At 42.3% G+C, this 21,302-nt stretch overlaps 1 protein-coding gene across 3 annotated transcripts in view; it reads left to right on the top strand.

Annotated features, from left to right (window-relative positions):
* The window catches only part of LOC125466575 (multiple epidermal growth factor-like domains protein 6), a 433,777-nt gene that overhangs the window by 61,574 nt on the left and 350,901 nt on the right, over positions 1-21,302 (top strand). The window lies entirely within an intron of this gene.

The following is a 21,302-nucleotide window of genomic DNA, read 5'->3' as shown; positions in this document are numbered from 1 at the left end:
GATGTGCTCTGAGTGAAACATCACTTCTGAAATTCAATCCCTGCTCTTTTATCATTTAAATAAACAAGCTTTGTTTATATGGCAGATACCATATACATCGGAAGTTTTCTTTGTGGAGCTGTTTTTTTTCCAGGTATTGTGAGTGATTCATTTTTTCTGACAGTTTTTAATCCTGAGGATACCCAAGCAAGGTCACCACTTATTGAGTAAGAAGGAACTGAAGGTTTTGGAGATGCTGTGTGACCTTTGATGTTAATGTAGACTTGGTAGCTCTCCATGACTCAAGATTGAAGTTACTGTTCTGCAGAAGGGTCACCGGACCCGAAACGTTAACTCTGTTTTCTCCTTCACAGATGCTGCCAGACCTGCTGAGCTTTTCCAGCAACTTCCATTTTTGTTCCTGATTCAGTTTTGAATTTTGAAGGGTCTAGCAGGGGAGGGGGAGCGGGGTACATGTTTCTTGCCAACTAATGGCTGCTCCGGCTCCTTGTTAAGGGACACGTCCTTGTGGCACTACAACCTCTAGTGATGTTGACGTAAGTCTGAACGGCAGGTGGATTCTCTTTGGGGACGGTCAAGTGAGTTTCTTTATTGTTGATATTTATACAAATGAATGGGGCCAACTCATTCTGACAAGGGCAGCTCCAAATCTTGTCCTGTTTGATTGTTTTTCATCCTGTTTGACCTTTGGCAAACTGATGAGATGCCTGATATTCATTGGCAGGAGAGCAACAACTTCCAAGATGGCTGCTATCTGCTATTGCTGCTGTAACTGTTGTCAGATGTGTAGCTTTCACCTCCTAGAGGCACTCGGCATCACTAATTGGGCACTGAACTCACCTCCTGACTAATTAGGACATTTGCATTGAAAAGTTGTTGCGACACAGCTGAAGTGGAATCCATCCAGGCTTTTTGTTCCCAAAACCACTTTGAAAATCCATCCCTTGATCATAAAGAACAGGAGGGTTTTGCTTTCAGTCCATGCTCCCTGCTGGATTGCCTGAGTTGAGCTTGAACATCTAAAGGACACCACAGTTATCTGCAGCACCCCTAGACTATCCTGCCTATCTCATTGTTGATAGAATTTACGTTCATGATCCTATCCTGCCATTTCACTATCATTGAAACAGCCTGTCTAACTGGCTTGTATTCAGTATCACCACATATTAAATCCCTGCGAAGTCCGGCATCGTCTGAACCAGCCCAGCCAAGCCCAGGAGAAGCTAGGTTCAGCCTACAATGATCCACCCATTCTGCTGCCATGGCACTGCTGTACTACAAAATGAAATAGCCTCAATAATCATCGCCCCCTCACTACGAAGAATATTTCATTGGCAGTTAAATAAAAGTGTCATTAGTAATGCCCACCTTCTGAGGAGTTCAGCCATTTTCTGAGAATTACATCTCAACAATGTAACAGAAATTAAAGAAAACTCAGTAGTGGTCAGCTGACAATCTCTGCTGGAGAAAAAAATAATTCGGTACACTCAGAAAGCGGAAGTAGGCACAAGACACACTGTCAGCCAGTAATATAAGACATATTGTAACTAAACCAGCTGGTAACATAAGACATGCCATAACTAAACAGAACACCTGGAAAGTAAGTCTCACTATAGCATTCAAATCTATCAGATGTCTGACTTGACTCCATAATCAAACTGCAACAATATTCGGGCCCCTATTTAATCAACACTATTATCTCTGAAAAGGCCATCTCCATGCCATTTATCCTGCAGTTAGCAGCCTGGTAAACTGTAACAACTGCATAGAGCATTAATCTCCTTCACTAATCCTCTAATGATTTTGCGTACTGACTGCTGCCACTACAAAAGACTATTAAAAGTTAAGCATATTAGTGTGAAGGATTGAACTCTCATATAGACTAGATGGCAACTTTCTTTCCCTAAAGGACATTAGTGCACCACTTCTGTGACAATCTGACAGCTACATGGTCAGTTTTATTGATCTATATTTCCACATTCATTTAGATGAAACCCTGAATAAAATTCAATCATATCAGCAAAGAAACCAGCCAGTTTATGCTCTATTCAAGTCTTGTCCCTTTTCCCTCATAAGCATGTCTAAGTTCAGTTTAAATATAGAACATATCGAACATAGAACATTACAGCACAGTACAGGCCCTTTGGCCCTTGATGTTGTGCCGACCTGTCAGACCAATCTCAAGCCCATCTAACCTACAGTATTCCATGTATGTCCATATGCTCATCCAATGACGACTTAAATGTACCTAAAGTTGGCGAATCTACTACCGTTGCAGGCAAAGCGTTCCATTCCCTTACTACTCTCTGAGTAAAGAAACTACCTCTGACATCTGTCCTATATCTTTCACCCATCAATTTAAAGCTATGCCCCCTCGTGCTCACCGTCACTATCCCTAGGAAAAAGGCTCTCCCTATCCACCCTATCTAACCCTCTGATTATTTTGTATATTTCAATTAAGTCACCTCTCAACCTTCTTCTCTCTAATGAAAACAGCCTCAAGTCCCTCAGCCTTTCCTCGTAAGACCTTCCCTCCATACCAGGCAACATCCTAGGAAATCTCCTCTGCACCCTTTCCAAAGCTTCCACATGCTTCGTATAATGCGGTGACCAGAACTGTACGCAATACTCCAAGTGCGGCCGCACCAGAGTTTTGTACAGCTGCAGCATAACCTCTTGGTTCCGGAACTTGATCCCTCTATTAATAAAAGCTAAAACACTGTATGCCTTCTTAACAGCCCTGTCAGCCTGGGTGGCACCTTTCAAGGATCTGTGTACATGGACACTGAGATCTCTCTGCTCATCTACACTGCTAAGAATCTTACCATTAGCCCAGTACTTTGCATTCCGGTTACTCCTACCAAAGTGCATCGCCTCACACTTGTCCGCATTAAACTCCATTTGCCACCTCTCAGCCCAGCTCTGCAGCTTATCTATGTCTCTCTGCAACCTACAGCATCCTTCATCACTATCCACAACTCCACCGACCTTAGTGTCATCTGCAAATTTACTAACCCATCCTTCTACGCCCTCATCCAGGTCATTTATAAAAATGACAAACAGCAGTGGACCCAACATCAACCCTTGCGGTACACCACTAGTAACTGGACTCCTGGATGAACATTTCCCATCAACTACCACCCTCTGTCTTCTTTCAGCAAGCCAATTTCGGATCCAAACTGCTATATCTCCCACAATTCCATTCCTCCACATTTTGTACAATAGCCTACTGTGGGGAACCTTATCGAATGCCTTGCTGAAATCCATATACACCACATCAACCGATTTACTCTCATCTACCTGTTTGATCACCTTCTCAAAGAACTCAATAAGGTTTGTGAGGCACGACCTCCCCTTCACAAAACCGTGATGACTGTCCCTAATCAATTTATTCTTTTCTAGATGATTATAAATCCTGTCCCTTATAACCTTTTCCAACACTCTACCAACAACTGAGGTAAGGCTCACTGGTCTATAATTACCAGGGTTGTCTCAACTCCCATTCTTGAACAGGGGAACCACATTTGCTATCCTCCAGTCGTCTGGCACTATTCCTGTAGACAATGACGAGTTAAAGATCAATGCCAAAGGCTCGGCAATCTCCTCCCTGGCTTCCCAGAGGATCCTAGGATAAATCCCATCCGGCCCAGGGGACTTATCTATCTTCACCCTCTGTAGGATTTCTCATACCTCTTCCTTGTGAACCTCAATCCCACCTAGTCTAGTAGCCTGTATCTCAGTATTCTCCTCGACAACATTGTCATTTTCTAGAGTGAATACTGTTGAAAAATATTCATTTAGTGCTTCCCCTATCTCCTCTGACTCCACACACAACTTACCACTACTATCCTTGATTGGTCCTAATCTTACTTTCGTCATTCTTTTATTCCTTAAATACCTATAGAAAGCCTTAGGGTTTACCCTGATCCTATCCGCCAACAACTTCTCATGCCTCCTCCTGGCTCTTCTGAGCTCTCTCTTTAGGTCTTTCCTGGCTACCTCGTAGCCCTCAAGCACCCTAACTGAGCCTTCACCTCTCATCCTAACATAAGCTTTCTTCTTCCTCTTGACCAGCGATTCCACCTCCTTCGTAAACCATGGCTCCTGCGCTCTACAGCTTCCTCTCTGCCTGACAGGTACGTACTTATCTAGGACACACAGGAGCTTTTCCTTAAATAAGCTCCACATTTCTAATGTGCCCATCCCCTGCAGTTTCCTTCCCCATCCTATGCTCCCTAAATCTTGCCTAATCTCATCGTAATTGCCTTTCCCCCAGCTATAACTCTTGCCCAGTGGTATACACCTATCCCTTTCCATCACTAAAGTAAACATAACAGAATTGTGATCGCTATCACCAAAGTGCTCACCTACTTCCAAATCTAACACCTGGCCGGGCTCCTTACCCAGTACCAAATCTAATGTGGCTTCGCCCCTTGTTGGCCTATCTACATACTGTGTCAGGAAGCCCTCCTGCACACACTGGACAGAAACTGACCCATCTATAGTACTTGATCTATAGTGTTCCCAGTCAATATTTGGAAAGTTGAAGTCCCCCTTGACAACTACCCTGTCTCTCTCACTCCTATCGAGAATCATCTTTGCTTTCCTTTGTAGCAGAAATATTTGTTTAACCACTTCATCATCTGAAGAAGGGTCCCCTGAGGTTTCAAAGCTCAGATATGCTATACCTTATAGAATATACTTTTATTCTAAAATTAGCTATTGCAATTATACTACCTGTACTTTACTGAACAATACAGCAAGTGCAAGTACATTAGAGGGCTGAGCCAAGATGAACCCATGTGTAATACATGAGCACCAAGGAAAGAAAATAAAAGCAAAGTCAACCCTTACCCTAGCATTAACATAAAACATATGCCTGCAATGATTTCTGCCCAATGGCAGAGGGAGGGGGAAGGGAGGTTTATCTCATTGCACCGGATAGGTTTTTAAAAACATTGCTTGCTGGACTTGCGGCCTTAATACTGGAATCTTGCTATGAAAATTATGCTTTAGTTAGTTCTACCAAAGAATAAGTAGAACAACAGCAATAATCCTCTGTCCAGAAAATTTATCTTTCAAAATTCTATAAGCTGCTCTATCAATAGTGCACATTCCAACCATACGCGAACTATGGTCTTAAAGCAAGGGGATGCATCCCTGCATCGAAATATAATTTCACCATTTGCCTCAACCATTCTCTATTTTAGCTGGTTTCCCATTCTCACCACCCTCAGTGAGAAAAGAAAAATTCCCCTTCTTTCTCTATTTTATGCCTTAATGGCGATTTTATTTGTGTGACTTCTAACTTTGTTTGTTCCCAGGGCAGAAACGCTTATTTCAAGGCTTTGACAATCATGAGGACATTCATTTGGTTACCCCTCAGTCTTCTCTTGTTGAGAGAATAAAAAAACAGATATGTCTTTACCTGAAGATATAACATTACATACTTGTAAATCCTCCTTGCATCCACTCTAGTGCTCTGTATCAGTTTTATAATATGGTAGCCACAGTTGTACATTACATTTATATGGCCTAACCAAGGTTTGATACAGTTTAGCATAACTTCTGTTTGAATTGAATTCAACTTCTCAAAATATCAAAAAATTTTGCCCTTTGAATTCAGCACCTTTTAATCATTTTAATTAATGTGACCTATACATTACTATTTGTAATCCAGCAAAATTAGAAACCTGAACTTAATATATTGCATTTGCAACTTTTTTATCCCTAATTCAGGCATAATTCTCCACATGAAGCACCAAGCATTTGATTCAGTCAGAGGTATCTCACAAGAGAAGGAGTAAGTTTTCTTCTTCCTCAAGACGCAATGTGAATGTGCCCCATTAGTCTCAAAGTTATTGATGTTCTGAAAATGCCATGATCCTACTCTTTGAACTTATAATAATTTTTTTCAAGCTACTGTGCCTGGTAAACCATATGCTTGGGGACATAATCATGCAAAAAATTATCCAGTTAGTGCTAAGTAAGAGTTTGCTTCAATTGTTTCAAATTAAAGGGTTTAACTATGGACTTTAAGCCTCCACAAGAGAAATCTTCACAGCCCAATTTAATGTGAGTAGACTACCTCAATTTCTTCAGTACAAATACTCAAATTTAAAGGCTAACAGTCTTCACTGCTTTATTTGCACTCAGTTATCTTCATCCCTCCTCCTTTGCTCACTTTCCTCAGCTTGGAGAATCCACAAAGGATACCTATTCTCACATATTCTAACAATAGCATTTTCAATATTCATCCAGCTGGTCTTGCACATTCCAATTTACATAACCGCTTTCAAAGCTCTCACCTTTGGATTCAAATCCTATGAAGACCAGCCTGCAGACTTTTAGATGGGTGATGGAATTTTGTGGGAGATGAGTTCCATGACTTAAAATAATCTGACAAAGAATGAACCAAAATAAATAAGTCTTTGTGTTTAATTTGAACAGAAAATAGACAGAATGGGATCAGACACTAATTTTACAGTCCATCGATTTTAATCCTCCCCTCTTTACTCTTCTCTGTCTTTTGATATCTCTTGACTGTATTCTCTGTTAAATTGACATTTGACTCAATCCCATGCATTTCCCTCTGGGCTACTTAGGTCAAGATTAACCTCTTAATTTCACCACATTGTGGATGCAGAAAGGAGAATGTAATTTGCTATTTTTGACTTTTGGAAGCAGATTCTATTCAGGCACAGCACCAGTAATCAGTCATTACTTCAACCTTTTTCACTAAAAGAAACAAAAGGATGGGAATTGTTACAACGTAGGATCAGAACCTTGAAATATTTATAGACTTTCTTTGCATTTGATGTCAAAGTTTTCCTTAAAAGAAAGGACTACTATGGAAAATTGCAGATGTAAATTGAGTGACCATCTGGCAGAGTCCTGTGTGAAACTGATGGAATTGGGGCGGCACGGTGGCTCAGTGGTTAGCACTGTAGCCTCACAGCATCAGGGACCCAGGTTCGATTCCAGCCTCAGGCGACTGTCTGTGTGGAGTTTGCATATTCTCCCCGTGTCTGTGTGGGTTTCCTCCGGGTGCTCTGGTTTCCTCCCACAGTCCACAAGGTGTGCAGGTTAGGTGGGTTGGCCATGCTAAATTGCCTGTAGTGTTCAGGGGTGTGTGGGCTATAGGGGAATGGGTCTGGGTCTGGGTCTGGGCAGGATGCTTCAAGAGGCGGTGTGGACTTGTTGGGCCAAAGGGCCTGTTTCCACACTGTAGGGAATCTAATCTAATGTTGCATCTGTAATGAGTCAGGGAAATTTGACAGACGAGATTATAAGGGGGGCTGACTATCCCAACCCTCAACAGAAAGCTAACTCTTGCAGATGCATTTTTTTTACCATCCAGGAACACATTTAAAGAAAGGGTTAAAAACTGATTGCAGCTGAGTAGTTTGTGTGTGTTATTGTCAGACATTCTGGTGTGTGGCAACAGAGTGCTATGAGGACCGCAGCTTTGAGAACAGCCATTTTAAACATGCTTGCACTGCAGGTAAAACAAAATGGGAAGATTTGTGTCCCTCTGAGTACTATCAGCCAATTCTAAAGAAACCAGTAGGATTCAATCAATCGAGCAGTTTCAATCAGTCTGCAAAACCCACAATTATGAGATCGACTGCATAACTGTCAATGTCAGTGCTACCAGTCCCATCTAGTAATGGCTACAATGCCTACATATTTGCACTTCATGAGCAATTCAAAGACTGAGCTGCATTTTTAAAAAAAATTCCTTTCTTTTTGGACTCACCTCTCATTTTTGCTCTGTATGTACATGTGTTCCATTATGGATTTTTTCATGTTTTGAAATTGATAAGTTAACTGCCTTTGCTGGTTGAAAAAACCCTATTTAAATATTAACATTTTTTAAACTTAAGTTCATTTGGGTCTGGGAGAAAGACAGCCACGAGGAAAATCATCTTTTTTGAATTAACCTTGTTACAACCAACTGAAGAGGCTGGTGTATGTCCAAAGGTAGCTAGTTCGTCTCTCCTCACCCAGGAACTTAACAATTTAGGGTATCCTATTTGGAACTGTAACGTATTGGGGAAAGTTAACTGGAGTTTGGTTGTAACAAAATAAATTCCATGTGCTTATTGGAAGACTATTGGCAGAAGAACTGAGGGTGATGCTTATACTTTTCTGAGATGGACAATTTGACTGGTGTCTAAACCAACATTATCTGATTCACATTAATTCATGGAACCTTTAATTAGCCTCGAACTCACTGGTCTTCTTTGAGCTGAGATGCACAGATTGATGAGACTGCAGCATTGACCTCAGCGCAGTGGCATCACTTCAATCTAACCATGAATAAACAGAATTGCGAAACAATTTCAGGAGAAACATTCTGAACTGGGTTCTTAGAATTCAGGAGCACTTAGCATTTGCACAGATAAATTTCATTCTGTCCAGCCATGATTTTGCAACTTCACTGGCATCTGGAATGTGTGGGAAATTTGAGCCTTTCTGTTTTCTGATTGCTGGTGTGACTGGGGCATTATATCACAAAAACTCAGACTTGTGCACTAGAGTCCCCTTTCTTCAAGCTCTGCTTGAAGCCCCCTGCTCCCTGTGGCTATATAATTAACTTACAGGCAAGCCTCAACAGCTATGTCCTGAACTCTGGTATATCCAGCTGTCTTTCATTATCTCCATTGAACAGACATCGGAGAGCCCAGTACCCTCAATTATATAGACTCACTGGCTGAAACTCAAAGCCAAGGGTCCATCATTCCTTCAGGCCATTTTTCATGAGGCATCTGTTCATAGGATGATACAGCACAGAAGGGAACCATTTGGCCTTTTGTATTTGCACCAGTTTCTTTGAAAGCAGTTTCCCAATAAGTTCTGATCACTTGCTCTTGCCCCGTACTCTAATAGTTTTTCTTTTCAAGTATATATCCAATACCCTTTTGAGAGTTATTAATTATTCTGCTTCTTTTGCCTTTAAGGCAGTGCATTCCAGATTATACCAAATCACTGTATTTAAAAAAAATCTTCATCTCCTCCAGAGATTGTAGGAACTGCAGATGCTGGAGAATCTGAGATAACAAGATGTAGAGCTGGGTGAACACAGCAGGCCAAGCAGCATCAGAGGAGCAGGAAGGCTGACGTTTCGGGCCTAGACCCTTCTTCAGAAGTGGGGGAGGGGAAGGGGGTTCGGAAATAGACAGGGAGAGAGGGGGAGGCGGATCGAAGATGGATAGAGAAGTTAGGTGGAGAGGAGACAGACATGTCAAAGAGGCAGGGATGGAGCCAGTAAAGGTGAATGTAGATGGGGAGGTAGGGAGGAGATGGTCAGTCCAGGGAGGACGGACAGGTCAAGGGGGCGGGATGTGGATAGTAGGTAGGAAATGGGGGTGGGGCTTGAAGTGGGAGGGGGGCATAGGTGGGAGGAAGTACAGGTTGTGGAGGCGGGGACAAGCTGAGCTGGTTTTGGGAGGCGGTGGGGGAGGGGAGATTTTGAAGCTTGTGAAGTCCACATTGATACCATTGGGCTGCAGGGTTCCCAAGCGGAATATGAGTTGCTGTTCCTGCAACATTTGGGTGGCATCATTGTGGCACTGCAGGAGGCCCAGGATGGACATGACGTCCAAGGAGTGGGAGGGGGAATTGAAATGGTTTGTGACTGGGAGGTTCAGTTGTTTAGTGTGAACCGAGCATAGGTATTCTGAAAAGTGGTCCTCAAGCCTCTGTTTGGTTTCCCCAATGTAGAGGAGGCCACAACGGGAACAGCGGATACAGTGTACTACGTCAGCAGATGTGCAGGTGAAGACATTTTTCTGAAGACATACTTCCCTCCCCACCCTTATCTGCTTTCCAGAGGGACCACTCTTTCTGGGATTCCCTTATCCGCCCCACACTCCCCTCCAGCCCCAACCACACACGGCACTTTTCCCTGCAACTGTAGGGAAAGCTACACTTGCCCCTACACCTCCCACTTGACCCCCATCCAGGCCCCAAGAAGACTTTCCACATCTGCCCATCTGTTAATGTGGTATACTGTATCTGCTTCTGACTGATGCATGAGAACAGATGTACGCCGTCCACGCTCTTCATCATCATCGTGTTTTTACCTTCAGTGTTGCCTTTAAAAATAACAACAACTTGCATTTACATGGCAACCTGAAAGTAAAAGCATTCCCAGGCATTTCCAAGTAGGATTTAATATCGAGCCAAGTGTGAAGACATTAAATCCGCTAAACAAAACCTTGATTGAAGAGAGAGATTTTAAGGCACATCTTAAAAAGGGGAAAAAAGCTAGCAAGGCAAAGAGATTTAGGGAGAGAATTTCAGTACTTAGAGCCTTGGCAGCTGAAGAGATTGCTGCCACTGGTAAAGTAATCAAATTCTTAAGTTAGGAGCCAACTGTAGTATCATTTCTTGGACAGAAATGTGTGTTGACCACATCTGAGGCAGACTGGCCTTTGCACTCATATCCTTGTCCTGTGAAGCTTTCTTGCTGATAGCAGTAACGTATAAATTTTAAGCCCTACCCTAACATGTCTGTTACCTTGCATTCAGGGAGTAAGGAATTTTAATATAATGATCACATATAGAGTGTCTGGTTAACCCATCCTGTGTTTGCAAAATATAGATACTTCAAACCAAAAACCTACGTAGGGACATTATACAGGGAAATAAGAACCTAGGACAGAGTTAGACAAAACCTAACCATTAATCTTGACATTAAATGCTATCGTGATTGCTGAATCTCCCAATATCAACACCCTGAGGGTTACCTTTAGCCAGAAATTGAACTAGACCAGCCATATAAGTACTGTAGATACAAGAGCAAGTCAGAGACTAGGAATTCTGTGGTGAGTAACTTACAATGCCTGTTCACCTCCTAGAAAGCACAAGTCAGTTCAAGAGTGTGATGAAATATGGAACATTCTCCACTTACCTGGTTGGATAAAGCTCCAACTCCATGCAAGAAACTCAACATCAGCCAAGACAAAGCAGCCCACTTGCTTTGGATCCTATCCATCACCTTAAACTTTTATTCCCTCCACCACTGAAACACAGTGTGAACTATCAATACGATACGCTGTAGAAGTTGACCAGGGCTCTTTTGACAGCACTTTCCAAATCCATGATCTCTACCACCCAGAAGGATAAAGTCCACACCTACATGAGAACACCAGCATCTGTAAGTTTCCCTCCAAACTGTGCACCATCCTAATGTGAACTGTACTGCTCTTCCTTCAGTGTAGCTGTACATAATCCCCCAGGGTTGCATGGTTCAAGAAGGCAGCCAGTGACCATCTTCTCAAGGCCAGGTAGGCATTGGTAACAGATGTTGCTCCAGCCAGCATGCTCACAACCTCTGAACTAAATATTAAAAAGTAGACATATGTTTGCTCATGTATGAACCCACAAACATGGATTATAGAGTCACACAGCATAGAAGGAGGACAAACTGGCTATCATACCTGTGTGCTAGCTCTTTAAAAGCGATATACAGACATAAGAACATAAGAACTAGGAGCAGTATGAGGTCATCTATTTTGGTAGGAATAACAACAAAACAGACATGAACCAACATAACAATTCAGTAACTATGGACAGTCAGACACTAAAAGTTGGGACTGTAATATATACAGTATAGACTCTCACAGACATTAGCATGGACACAGCAAGATGATAAATAAATAATCATTACACATATCCAAGAGTAAATAAGTACTTACTGGCAGATGAACACAGTTGAATACGTTTATACTTTTTGTACAAAATATGCTGAAAATATGCTGAAAATTATGTGAAAAAAGCACCCACACACTTATGATCATATGTGTACTCATATATACACATAATGTGCATTTCAAAAGCTTTGAATTTAAAGACTACTGATAATGTAACAGCACTGTTGGTGTAACAACAGCTGACCTAGGCCAGTGAAGTTTGTTTTCCATAATTTATTAGAATTAAAACACAATGAGCTTTTAGCTCAATGGCAGCATTCACACTAATGTCACAGTTTGAATTAGGGATGCCTGCAGCACTGGTGCTTCACGTGAGATTAAAATGCATTTAACCAAACCCCAGGACATGATTTACCTAGGTAACAGTTGAAAGATAGGGAAACAATAAGTCTGCTTACTTCTGTACCTCTTTTGAATGATTTATCATCATTGGCCATTGGTTTTTACATGACTTTTACACAACTTTTTGTGCCTGGAAGATTTAGGCAACCACTTTATAGAAAGGGCAGAGCCGCCTGAAAGATAGCATTCCATTAAAGATGATGACAGCAAAGACTCCAAGAATCTAAGGCGATTAATGTTAAACTTCTGATGATGACAGGAATGTATCAGTAATTGTGGAGGGGAAATATTTTCATGGGGGTATTTGTGTCTTGGATGGGGGAGCTGACAGAGGATGTAATTCATGCTAGCTAAAGGGACACAGCTGTTGTACAGGGATTGCAGTGTTGAATTGACTGAAGCAAGAATGTGTGGAACGTAAAATGTTCTCACTGATTCCCACTGCATTGGAGCCATTACTTTCAAACTTAACTGTGAGAACCAATTCCCAAACTTAACCCTTCAAAGTAAACCCAGAATACTGTTTCTCAGTTGCACCATGGTAGAAAATAATGACTGGACAGGATTAGGCATGCAAGGAATGAAGGTAAAGTATTTCTTTTGCACTGTAGCATTCATTATTTATTTGGATGAGGTTGCTGCAACAAGCCTGTGTTGTCAGAGAGAACTACTGTGATTGGTGTTTACAATGCACACTGTAATGAACACACCCATCAGCAGGATGTTATTAGTCAGACCTTTCTAGAAAGGTTTTGCAAATAAAACAAAACAGTATTTAGTGCAAGAAGAACAAACTGAATAATTCTGCCACTAGATTTAACAGACTGTCAGCATGCAGCTGCTACCAACTGCTAGGAAGCATAGACAGATCCAACTCAGAAGCAGTGAGATACTGTGATGGGTGATGGTGAGGTAGGGATTGTGGAAAGACTGGTTCAAATGGACTGGGGCACCTTTTCCATTCTAACCTGTCTTTGATATGGTGTCAGCACAAGCAGAATAGCAGCAAAGGACACTTATGATCTATGAGATATATGAGCAAAACCAATCACAGTCTCACTTCAACATGAGTAGCTGTATTTGTTTTAAGTGTTAGTCATAAATAAGTGAATGTGTCTCACTGCAGACAAGGGGCTTTATAAATATACGTAGCCTGCCATTTACCATGATTACCCTGCTTCAGGCAAACATGCATGAAAAATCATGGAGGAAGTTTAAAACGTATGTTTTGCTCATTTTCTTTTAAGATTTTTATGTATTTAAAATGGAGATGAAATAAAAGGTTCTTTGACTAATAGTCAAAAATAATCCAATGAATTGACATGGAGACGGCTGCCTTTCCAATTGGTATGGGTAAGTGGAGAATCATAAGGATCGATGTGTCAGTCAATCAGTGACTGCAGCCTTGGAGCTGGGATGAATGGAATACAATGAAATTTGAAGAAGTGAGGCGAATATGAGTCAAAACTATTTTTGGTTACGGATTGAATGGGGAAACGATTTGTACAACACTGAACTGAGGAAGGAATTGCTGTACTTTCAAAAAGCAAGTTACTGAAGCATGTTCCGAGTTGTGTTTACCTTGTTGCTTTGCGAGCAATGGTGGAAGATTTGAAAGGAGATGGTGTGACTTCGGAGTGTAAGTACAAAGTGAACATTTGGCCAGCAACAAGCAGTTCACTGGTCTGTGGAGTTGTGACCAATCATGGATCCTTAAGCTCATCAGCTCTACAACAACTCTCTGGTTGTTTTTTGAGTAGCTGGACAGCTTGCAGGTGGAAATGATACAGTGAAAATCCTTCAAACCTCTGAAAGGGATGATGATATCTCTTATTCACTCCAGTAAGATACTTGAAGCTTTTTCTCTCCCACCAACTGCTGTAAGCCTTAAGTCAGAGACTTTATAATTTGTGAACCAGTTGCTCTCTAGCTCCTGTGAAATAATGAATAAGCCTAAAGAAGAAGGTCAGAGATTTGAAGGACATGGAAAACTAAAGGAACTCCCAATCAAATCTTGTGGACTGGTCCTATTGAACCGTGTTCCCAGTGTTTTTCCCCTTCAGCCATAACACCATGTTTATTCATCTGTCTGTATGAATGTGCAGAAGGGTTTTCAGAAAGAGCTTAGAGTTCTAACTAATAGTGTTATACATCAGTAATTCATGACTGTTTATGTGTAGTTAGAATCTTTTAATCTCCAACAAATAGTGGTCCTTGTAAAGTAGAAAAACCTGGCCCATGATTTCTGTTGACCTGAGTCTATCAAACAGGGAATTGGGAACTCTGTGTGATGACATTTTTAACTACTGTGACAAGCCCAGGAATAGTAGGGCTTAATTTCCAGCCTGGTACTTCACTGAAGTGTGACATAGTTGACAACCCAACCATGCAAGGACCATTGGTGGCTAAGGAGACTAAGGCAGAAATTATTGGATACCAAAGAGCTTCAAAAGTGCTCAAGGAGCCTAGCAGTGCTCCCGTTTGTATTTCATTGAGTGATTCGACCATTTAATATGTTACTGGGCCATTGTACCTGGAAGGTCCCAGGGTTGATTCGCAGTCTGGTAACCGTGTTAGTGAATCTGAGCTGGGATGTTAGTGGGCAGGTGGAGTGTCTGTTTCTCTGACCAGTTGTGTGAATGCTAAAACAAGAGTTACTGGACTATGGATTTTCTTGATAAAACCTACCACCCCTACAACTTTCTCCTTTAAGATTTGATCCCACAGCTTCTGCCAACATTTTGGTCACCCTTCCTCTTTACTTAGATTGGGATTCTTTACTTATTCTGTGCTCCATGAAGGGCTTGTTTCAGTGCTGTAAGTTTATCCAGTTTTTGAATAAAAAGTATGCAAATATTTACTTGAATTTAGATGATATACCATCCTTCAATTTCAAACAGACTTTGAAACAAGGAGAGGTTGAAGGGAAGGCTACAACTTGTTATATGCAGAGTGCACATCAGACACCTTTCCAACATCACTAGAGAATGACCCTAGTACCCTATTCACACTATATATTTTGAGGTAAAAGCCATTCATTTCCCTCCTGCTAAATATTCAACTAGTTTAAAGCCACTTTGAAATCTATCACATCAAACAATTTTTACACCACATTTCACAGCACCATTGCAATCTAATCACCCCATTCAGCTTTTTGGAAGGTTAAAAGGGCTGACCTTTGACCTTTAACACCCCCTCCTCACAGGGAGGGGGCCAGTCTAATAAAACAAGATTGACAAAGGCCCAGAGTGGATTGATGTCAATGTGCAGCCCTTTCGTTGGCCTGCCTGTCAAATCTAATAACTAAAAATCAGCAGAACCCTGGGAAGTTAGGATTGATCAGGGCAGGCAGATGAAAAGAAAAAAGCAGGATAAGTGCAGCAAGGGGAATGAGGCTGTGCCAGGACTGACATAGATGTAACGAGATGAGGTAAAGTGGAAAACCATGGAGGCACACCCAACGTCCAGACTGCTGGGTGATAAAACAGGTAGAACCATTTAGAAAAGAAGTTGAATCAGGTAACAGAGAATCTTTTTTCTTTCCATTTGGCAGAGTAGGCATTTTGGACTGCCAATAGTGTATGTCTGGGGTTGGTGGGGTGGGTCGTGAGTAGTTGGAGATAAGTGTTCATGTGATGAAACCTCCAGGATTTCATGCAGTAAAAGTGGATAAGTCTAAGCACTCGTGAAGAATGTGCTTCTTGAAGTCACAATATGGCTATGTAATCATCCCAGACCTGAATGTCCAGCCTCCAAGAAGAGGTTGCTATGAAGCCTCACAACTTCAAAACAACAGTCTAGAAATCACAGCTGCTGATATTATGCAGGACCTAGCTACTGACCACCAACCACTGAAACATAAAGTGTTTAAATTCTGATTCTTTGTTGCCTTTTTAAGTTAACTAAATGATGGCCAATAACCAGCCTTGGCAAGGATGACCACATCAAGAGAATAGCTACTGAGAAAACTGACTCTTTTAACTAATGTATCAAGATGTTTCTTATAAATGAGTAACCTTCTGGTCAGTACAGGAATCCCTTACAGACTGGTGAGATCTTGACATAATAACATTAAAACTAATGTCGACAAATGCATAACTGTGGATCAAAGTATTGTAAGCACCATCAATGGTTTCTGTATTTGATGAAATTCCCACCTGAATGTGAAGCGGGAATATCCCAAATCTTTACAATGCAATGGAAAAAAAATGTCTATTATAGACTTTTACTGATTTTTTCGAACACTTGGTTAATGGGTCAAGTGAACCAAATGGGCCCTTTGAGTACATCCTGGCACCATTCTGCCTCCTGGTAAGGGGGCGGCCACCAGGACCGTGGTCTAGGTTTCCCATTCCCCTGTTGCTATGCTTTCTATCCTAGGAACCAGTGGCTGGAGTGGATGTGTGTCCAGTTCTCAAGCAGCCCCTGAAGGTGGAGGGCCTGGCTCCCAATGACGGCCGCCAGTCTCTCAATGGAGGCAGACAGATGGACCATGACGTGCTGCACTTGCAGCTTTTAGCCACGGAGGTCTATCGTGTCCTACGTACCAGTCTCTCACTGCTGCTCCTCCCTGTGTATTTGTATGAATCCCTGATTGTCAAACCCACAGGGTCACTTCCTGCCTACTGCTGAGTAGGTGACTGGCCTCCAATAGTGCTCCCATATGCCAGCTACCTGGGCTGTTTCATTTTCGGCCAGAGATCCACCTGTCACAGTGAGGTTCTCACCCAAGTTGTGTCTCTTCACTGTCTATCATGACAATTCCCACTGAGGTGTCCATCTGGGCTGGTGGGGGTGCAAGATATAGCCCTGCCAATGCTTCCTGTGAGGTCTTGGTGTTCTTGTCCTCAGAGGTCAATTTGGGACTTTTTCAAGATTGCGGTCAAGGATAAACTTGTAGAACCCGCAGGACTAAAAGAGAACGAAGGCATCATAGCCAGAAGTTAGAAGTGGTGTGCAATGTTTGTGAGTGACAGCAGGGTTCACTGAGAGTTTCAGTGTAATAACATATAGTACTTACTTGTCTGGGGGGGACATGGATGTCTCTGCATCCCCATAGGACCAGTTCCAGTCTTTTCCTGCGAGGGCCGAAATTCTCTCCTCAATATAGGGTGAGGAATCTGATGTCAGGCACACTGCCACCCATACCACCTCTCTCTGTCCTGTAATGGGCTAACTTCTGCTTTAATGAGAAAATTTGGGGAAATCAGTGTGATTACAGTAGGTGATGCATACTGGTGAATGTGGAAGAAAATGGATGCGATGTACTGAGGAGGCAAATCAGAGGGCATGCGGCGTTATTGTTGTGGGAAGCTGAGGGGTGGAGCACGAGTGATGGAGGGTGTTACAGACAATGGTGGAAGCGGTACAGTAAGCGTTTTGGTGAGAGGTGCATGCAGAAACAGAGATAGAGTGTGTGTGAGGTAGCAGAGAGAAGAATGTGACACTTACCCTGGCAGAGCAGTGCAAATCAACAATCTTTTCGCATTGCTGGCTGTACCACCACACCCCGGGAGTGGCACTGTCCTGGGCAGAAACTTCAGATCAGGTTGGCAGATTCCAGTGGTGTGGTCTGCACCACTTGGTCTCTCCACTAATCTCTCAAGGCCTCTATTGGAGAATCATGGTGACATCTTCCCGTTCTCTGATATGTTCAGAAATCCATCCTTGACCAATCAGCGCAGCCTTCAGAATGGCAGTGCTCATCCAGGAACTGTGTAGTTTTACAAAGATGGTGTAGGTGTAAAGGAATCTGGTGTTTCAGCAGAGAACTGTTGAGTATCAAGTTGTTCTGGGAAGGGCATGTGGCAAGATGGAGTGGAAATCGGATGTAGGTGACACTATAAGAGCATAGTAATGAGGTACCAACGATGCAAGTTTGGATGAGATATGTCAAGAGAACTCACTTAGTGTCAAGCCCTCTAAAAAAACCTAATGTAACTCAGACTTAGAAAAAAAACACAATATTCAGCCTGAAGTATTTATCTCCTGAGATTTGGTGGATTGTCAACAAAGGACAAAAAGAGTCTGATACTTAGTGATAGAAAGAAGATGGAGGCAGAGCATACACAGGCCTTTCAGCAGTTTCCATTCAGGACACTGCAGAGTTGGCCAGGCCCTCCATCTTTACACTGCTTGTCCTCCTAACTTTGGATGTTCAAGCTGGGCACAGTTAACCTGCCTCTGGCAAGAAGACCCTGAGCATAAAAACCAAAAGAACTGCAGATGCTGCAAATCATGAACAAAAACAAAGTTCTGAGGAAGGGTCACTGGACCCGAAACGTTGACTCTGTTTTCTCCTCCACTGATGCTGCAAGACCCTGAGCATGTCGAGACACGTGACCTCAGAGTCTTCCCAGCAAGCCTCCAGGGCCAATGATGTCTATATCACAGCGGGTTCCCTCCACCACTGCTGTGGACCCAGGGAGTGCACTCAGACATAATGGGAGGGAGAGAAAAAAGAAAATATATTGAGGACACTTTGGCAGCATAGCTGAAGAAGGCTGTCTAGTCATTTGACTTTGAATTTCATTCACCTGCTTTTGATTCTCCCTGTCTAAGTGCTCAACACATTGTCACACCATCCAGTTGCAGTTCATGGCCGTGCTAGAGGCTTCAGGGATTGAGGTTAGCACTGAGAGCCTACTGTGAAGGTAATGGTAAAAGCCACCATAGCCTTACCAGACCATACGGCTGCTCTTTCTTTAGTGAGAGACAACTGGTTGTGGTTTAATCTGAGGCATACCACACTGAGGCCTGGGGAGAGATCGAGAAGGAGAGTCCTTCACGGTAACCTCAGCTGATGTCGGGATTGAACCCACGTTTTGGCATCACTTTGCAGTGCAAACCAGCCAACTAAGCTAATCAAGCTGTAGTGGAATGACCCACTACACGTGGTATTGAGTGTTGCTGACATCTTTAGCCCTCTTGGATGAAGATATCTAATGTTTGGATCCTTGTGTGTACAAATGCGTGGCTACCAAACATTGGCTGTGTCAGGGAGGGGCAACCTTTAGCTGTGACCAAGCAGGTAGCTGTTAAGTGAGCTAGTTCTCAGACAGCAAGTGAACATTCCTGAGATGCTGCCTTGCCCAGTGTGTCAGCCTTGTGCCTGTCACGGTGAGCAAAGTGTCCCCACTGCAAGTTTTCAAGGCAAGCTGCTAGTGCACCCTTCAATGCAAGTCTGTGCTTCCAGAGCACAATGCCAGTGCATAATAGAAATGCTCGGTTGGTGTGATAGCCTGACAGGAGGGAATGAGTGTGGCTGGTGCCTGTGTATTGTGCCCTGTGCCAATATGAAAGCCGTTCAGAACAAATGGCAGTTTAAATCTGCCAGGTAGGTGCTGTAGCTTCCTTGTTGAGATTTCCTGACATCTAGCTTGCGTGCCAAGTTTAGGGAGGTGGGAGTGTGAATATTGAAGAGACAAGTTATGGCATTACCAAGGTGTTTAACAGTCAGGCATGACCATCTATCAGCATCAGCACTGCTGCAGATCTTGCCGTGATGCTTGTGCGAAGCATAAGATGGAACAAGGTGATCTCGACTTTGAGATGGGTCTTGCCACACATATTGACCAACGATGCTATACATCACACCATTGGCCACATTGCTAAGACCCCATATAAGATTCTGCACTTAGACTTTTGTATATCTGCCTAGGACAAGAGGAACGGAAAGAAAGAGCTTTTTCCTTGTATCATTTCCTGTAAGATAGAGGAACATGTAGGGCCTGAGATTGGTGATGTTGATGCCTGAGTTGAAGCTGTTGGAAAATTGTTTGTTCACGAGGAAGTTGACACTAGAGGGTACATGAAATAAATTTCAACCTCAACTGATATTGTGGCTCCGCCCTCTTGCGTCTGAGATAGAATGCCATTGGCAGCATTGATTTGGTGAAGCTCTTGAATAACACTTGAATGAGGCATTAAATTTGTCCTGCCTGCCCTCTTTCTGAATGTCAAAAATCCAATGGCATGATTGGAAATGAACCAATGAGGCTGATCACTAAGCTTTAGTCAATGTCACTAAAAAGAATTAATTTATCATAGCTATTTGTGGGATCGCGATGTGTGCAAATTAGCTGTTGAATGTTCCCAATGTTACAACAGGAATTACATTTCAAAAATACTTCAATAGGTGTAAAGCACTTTGGGACACTTTGAGGTGATGAAGTTTGCTATAGAAGCTGCATGTCATTCTATCCTATAGTTTTGGTTTTTAGACAACATTCAAAATTCATTCAGCTGCTCTCACTTTACTATCACAGGAAAGTCTGTCAGAGTTCCTTTCAGCACAACAACAGGAATAAAAATGAGGTGAAAACACATTGATACTTTTTTAATGGACGCAAGGAAATGAATTGATCTGACTTGGAGTTAACAATTGAATCAGGTTGTAGAGAGAGAATGTAGCTCCTCAACCTTCCTCATTTATCTGCAACCTTTGATGGACCAAATTAGAAGGATGATGAGGTCTCAGATGGTTGTAGTGCTGGAGGAGATTACAAATACACTGACCGAGATTTGCTTCCTGGCGAGGTTGGTAACTGCATTCCATGTCATTGGGAGGATTTGATAATTTGATATATTAACCTTGATTGTTCACAGTAAATATAAATAACAACAGAATAGTTGAACACCAGTTATTATTAGGTACCATAGCATAAAATGTTGCAGATTCTTGCACTCTCACTTTCCTCCTAACTTGCAAAGCAAGCCAGCTCCCAGCACTGAAGTACATGGAATAAGTTAGGACATACAGACTTTCTTCCACATTGGATGTGAGTTTGATGAGATTGATGTATTCCAAGGAAATCTGATACTTGCTGGAAATTTCAGAAAGTTTGGATCACTGCTGAACTTCTGAGTTATATCAAAAGATATGTCACAGAGTGAAAATAACCTTTAGAAATGGAGACTAATGCTGAGCTAAGACTTGACCTAAATACATTAACAATATTACAGCTGTGTCCTGTCAGGAAGGAAGTAGCTAGCAGCCTATTTACTGGTGGCACAGCATTAATATCACTGGGCTAGTAAACCAGAGACAATGCACTGGTGATGTAAGTTCAGATTCCACTGTACCAGCTAAAGCAATTTTAATTAAATTAATTGATATATCTGGAATACAATAAAAATCTCATGACTGGATTGTTGGAAAAAACCTATTTGATTCATAATATCATTCAGGAAAGAAAACTTGACTTTACCAGGTCTAACTTACATGTGACTCTGGGTCCT

This window comes from Stegostoma tigrinum, chromosome 28 (assembly GCF_030684315.1).
Source record: "Stegostoma tigrinum isolate sSteTig4 chromosome 28, sSteTig4.hap1, whole genome shotgun sequence".
Taxonomy (NCBI): Eukaryota; Metazoa; Chordata; class Chondrichthyes; order Orectolobiformes; family Stegostomatidae; genus Stegostoma; species Stegostoma tigrinum.
Note: the sequence above shows the minus strand (reverse complement) of the source record. Positions and strands in the feature narration are given on the sequence as shown.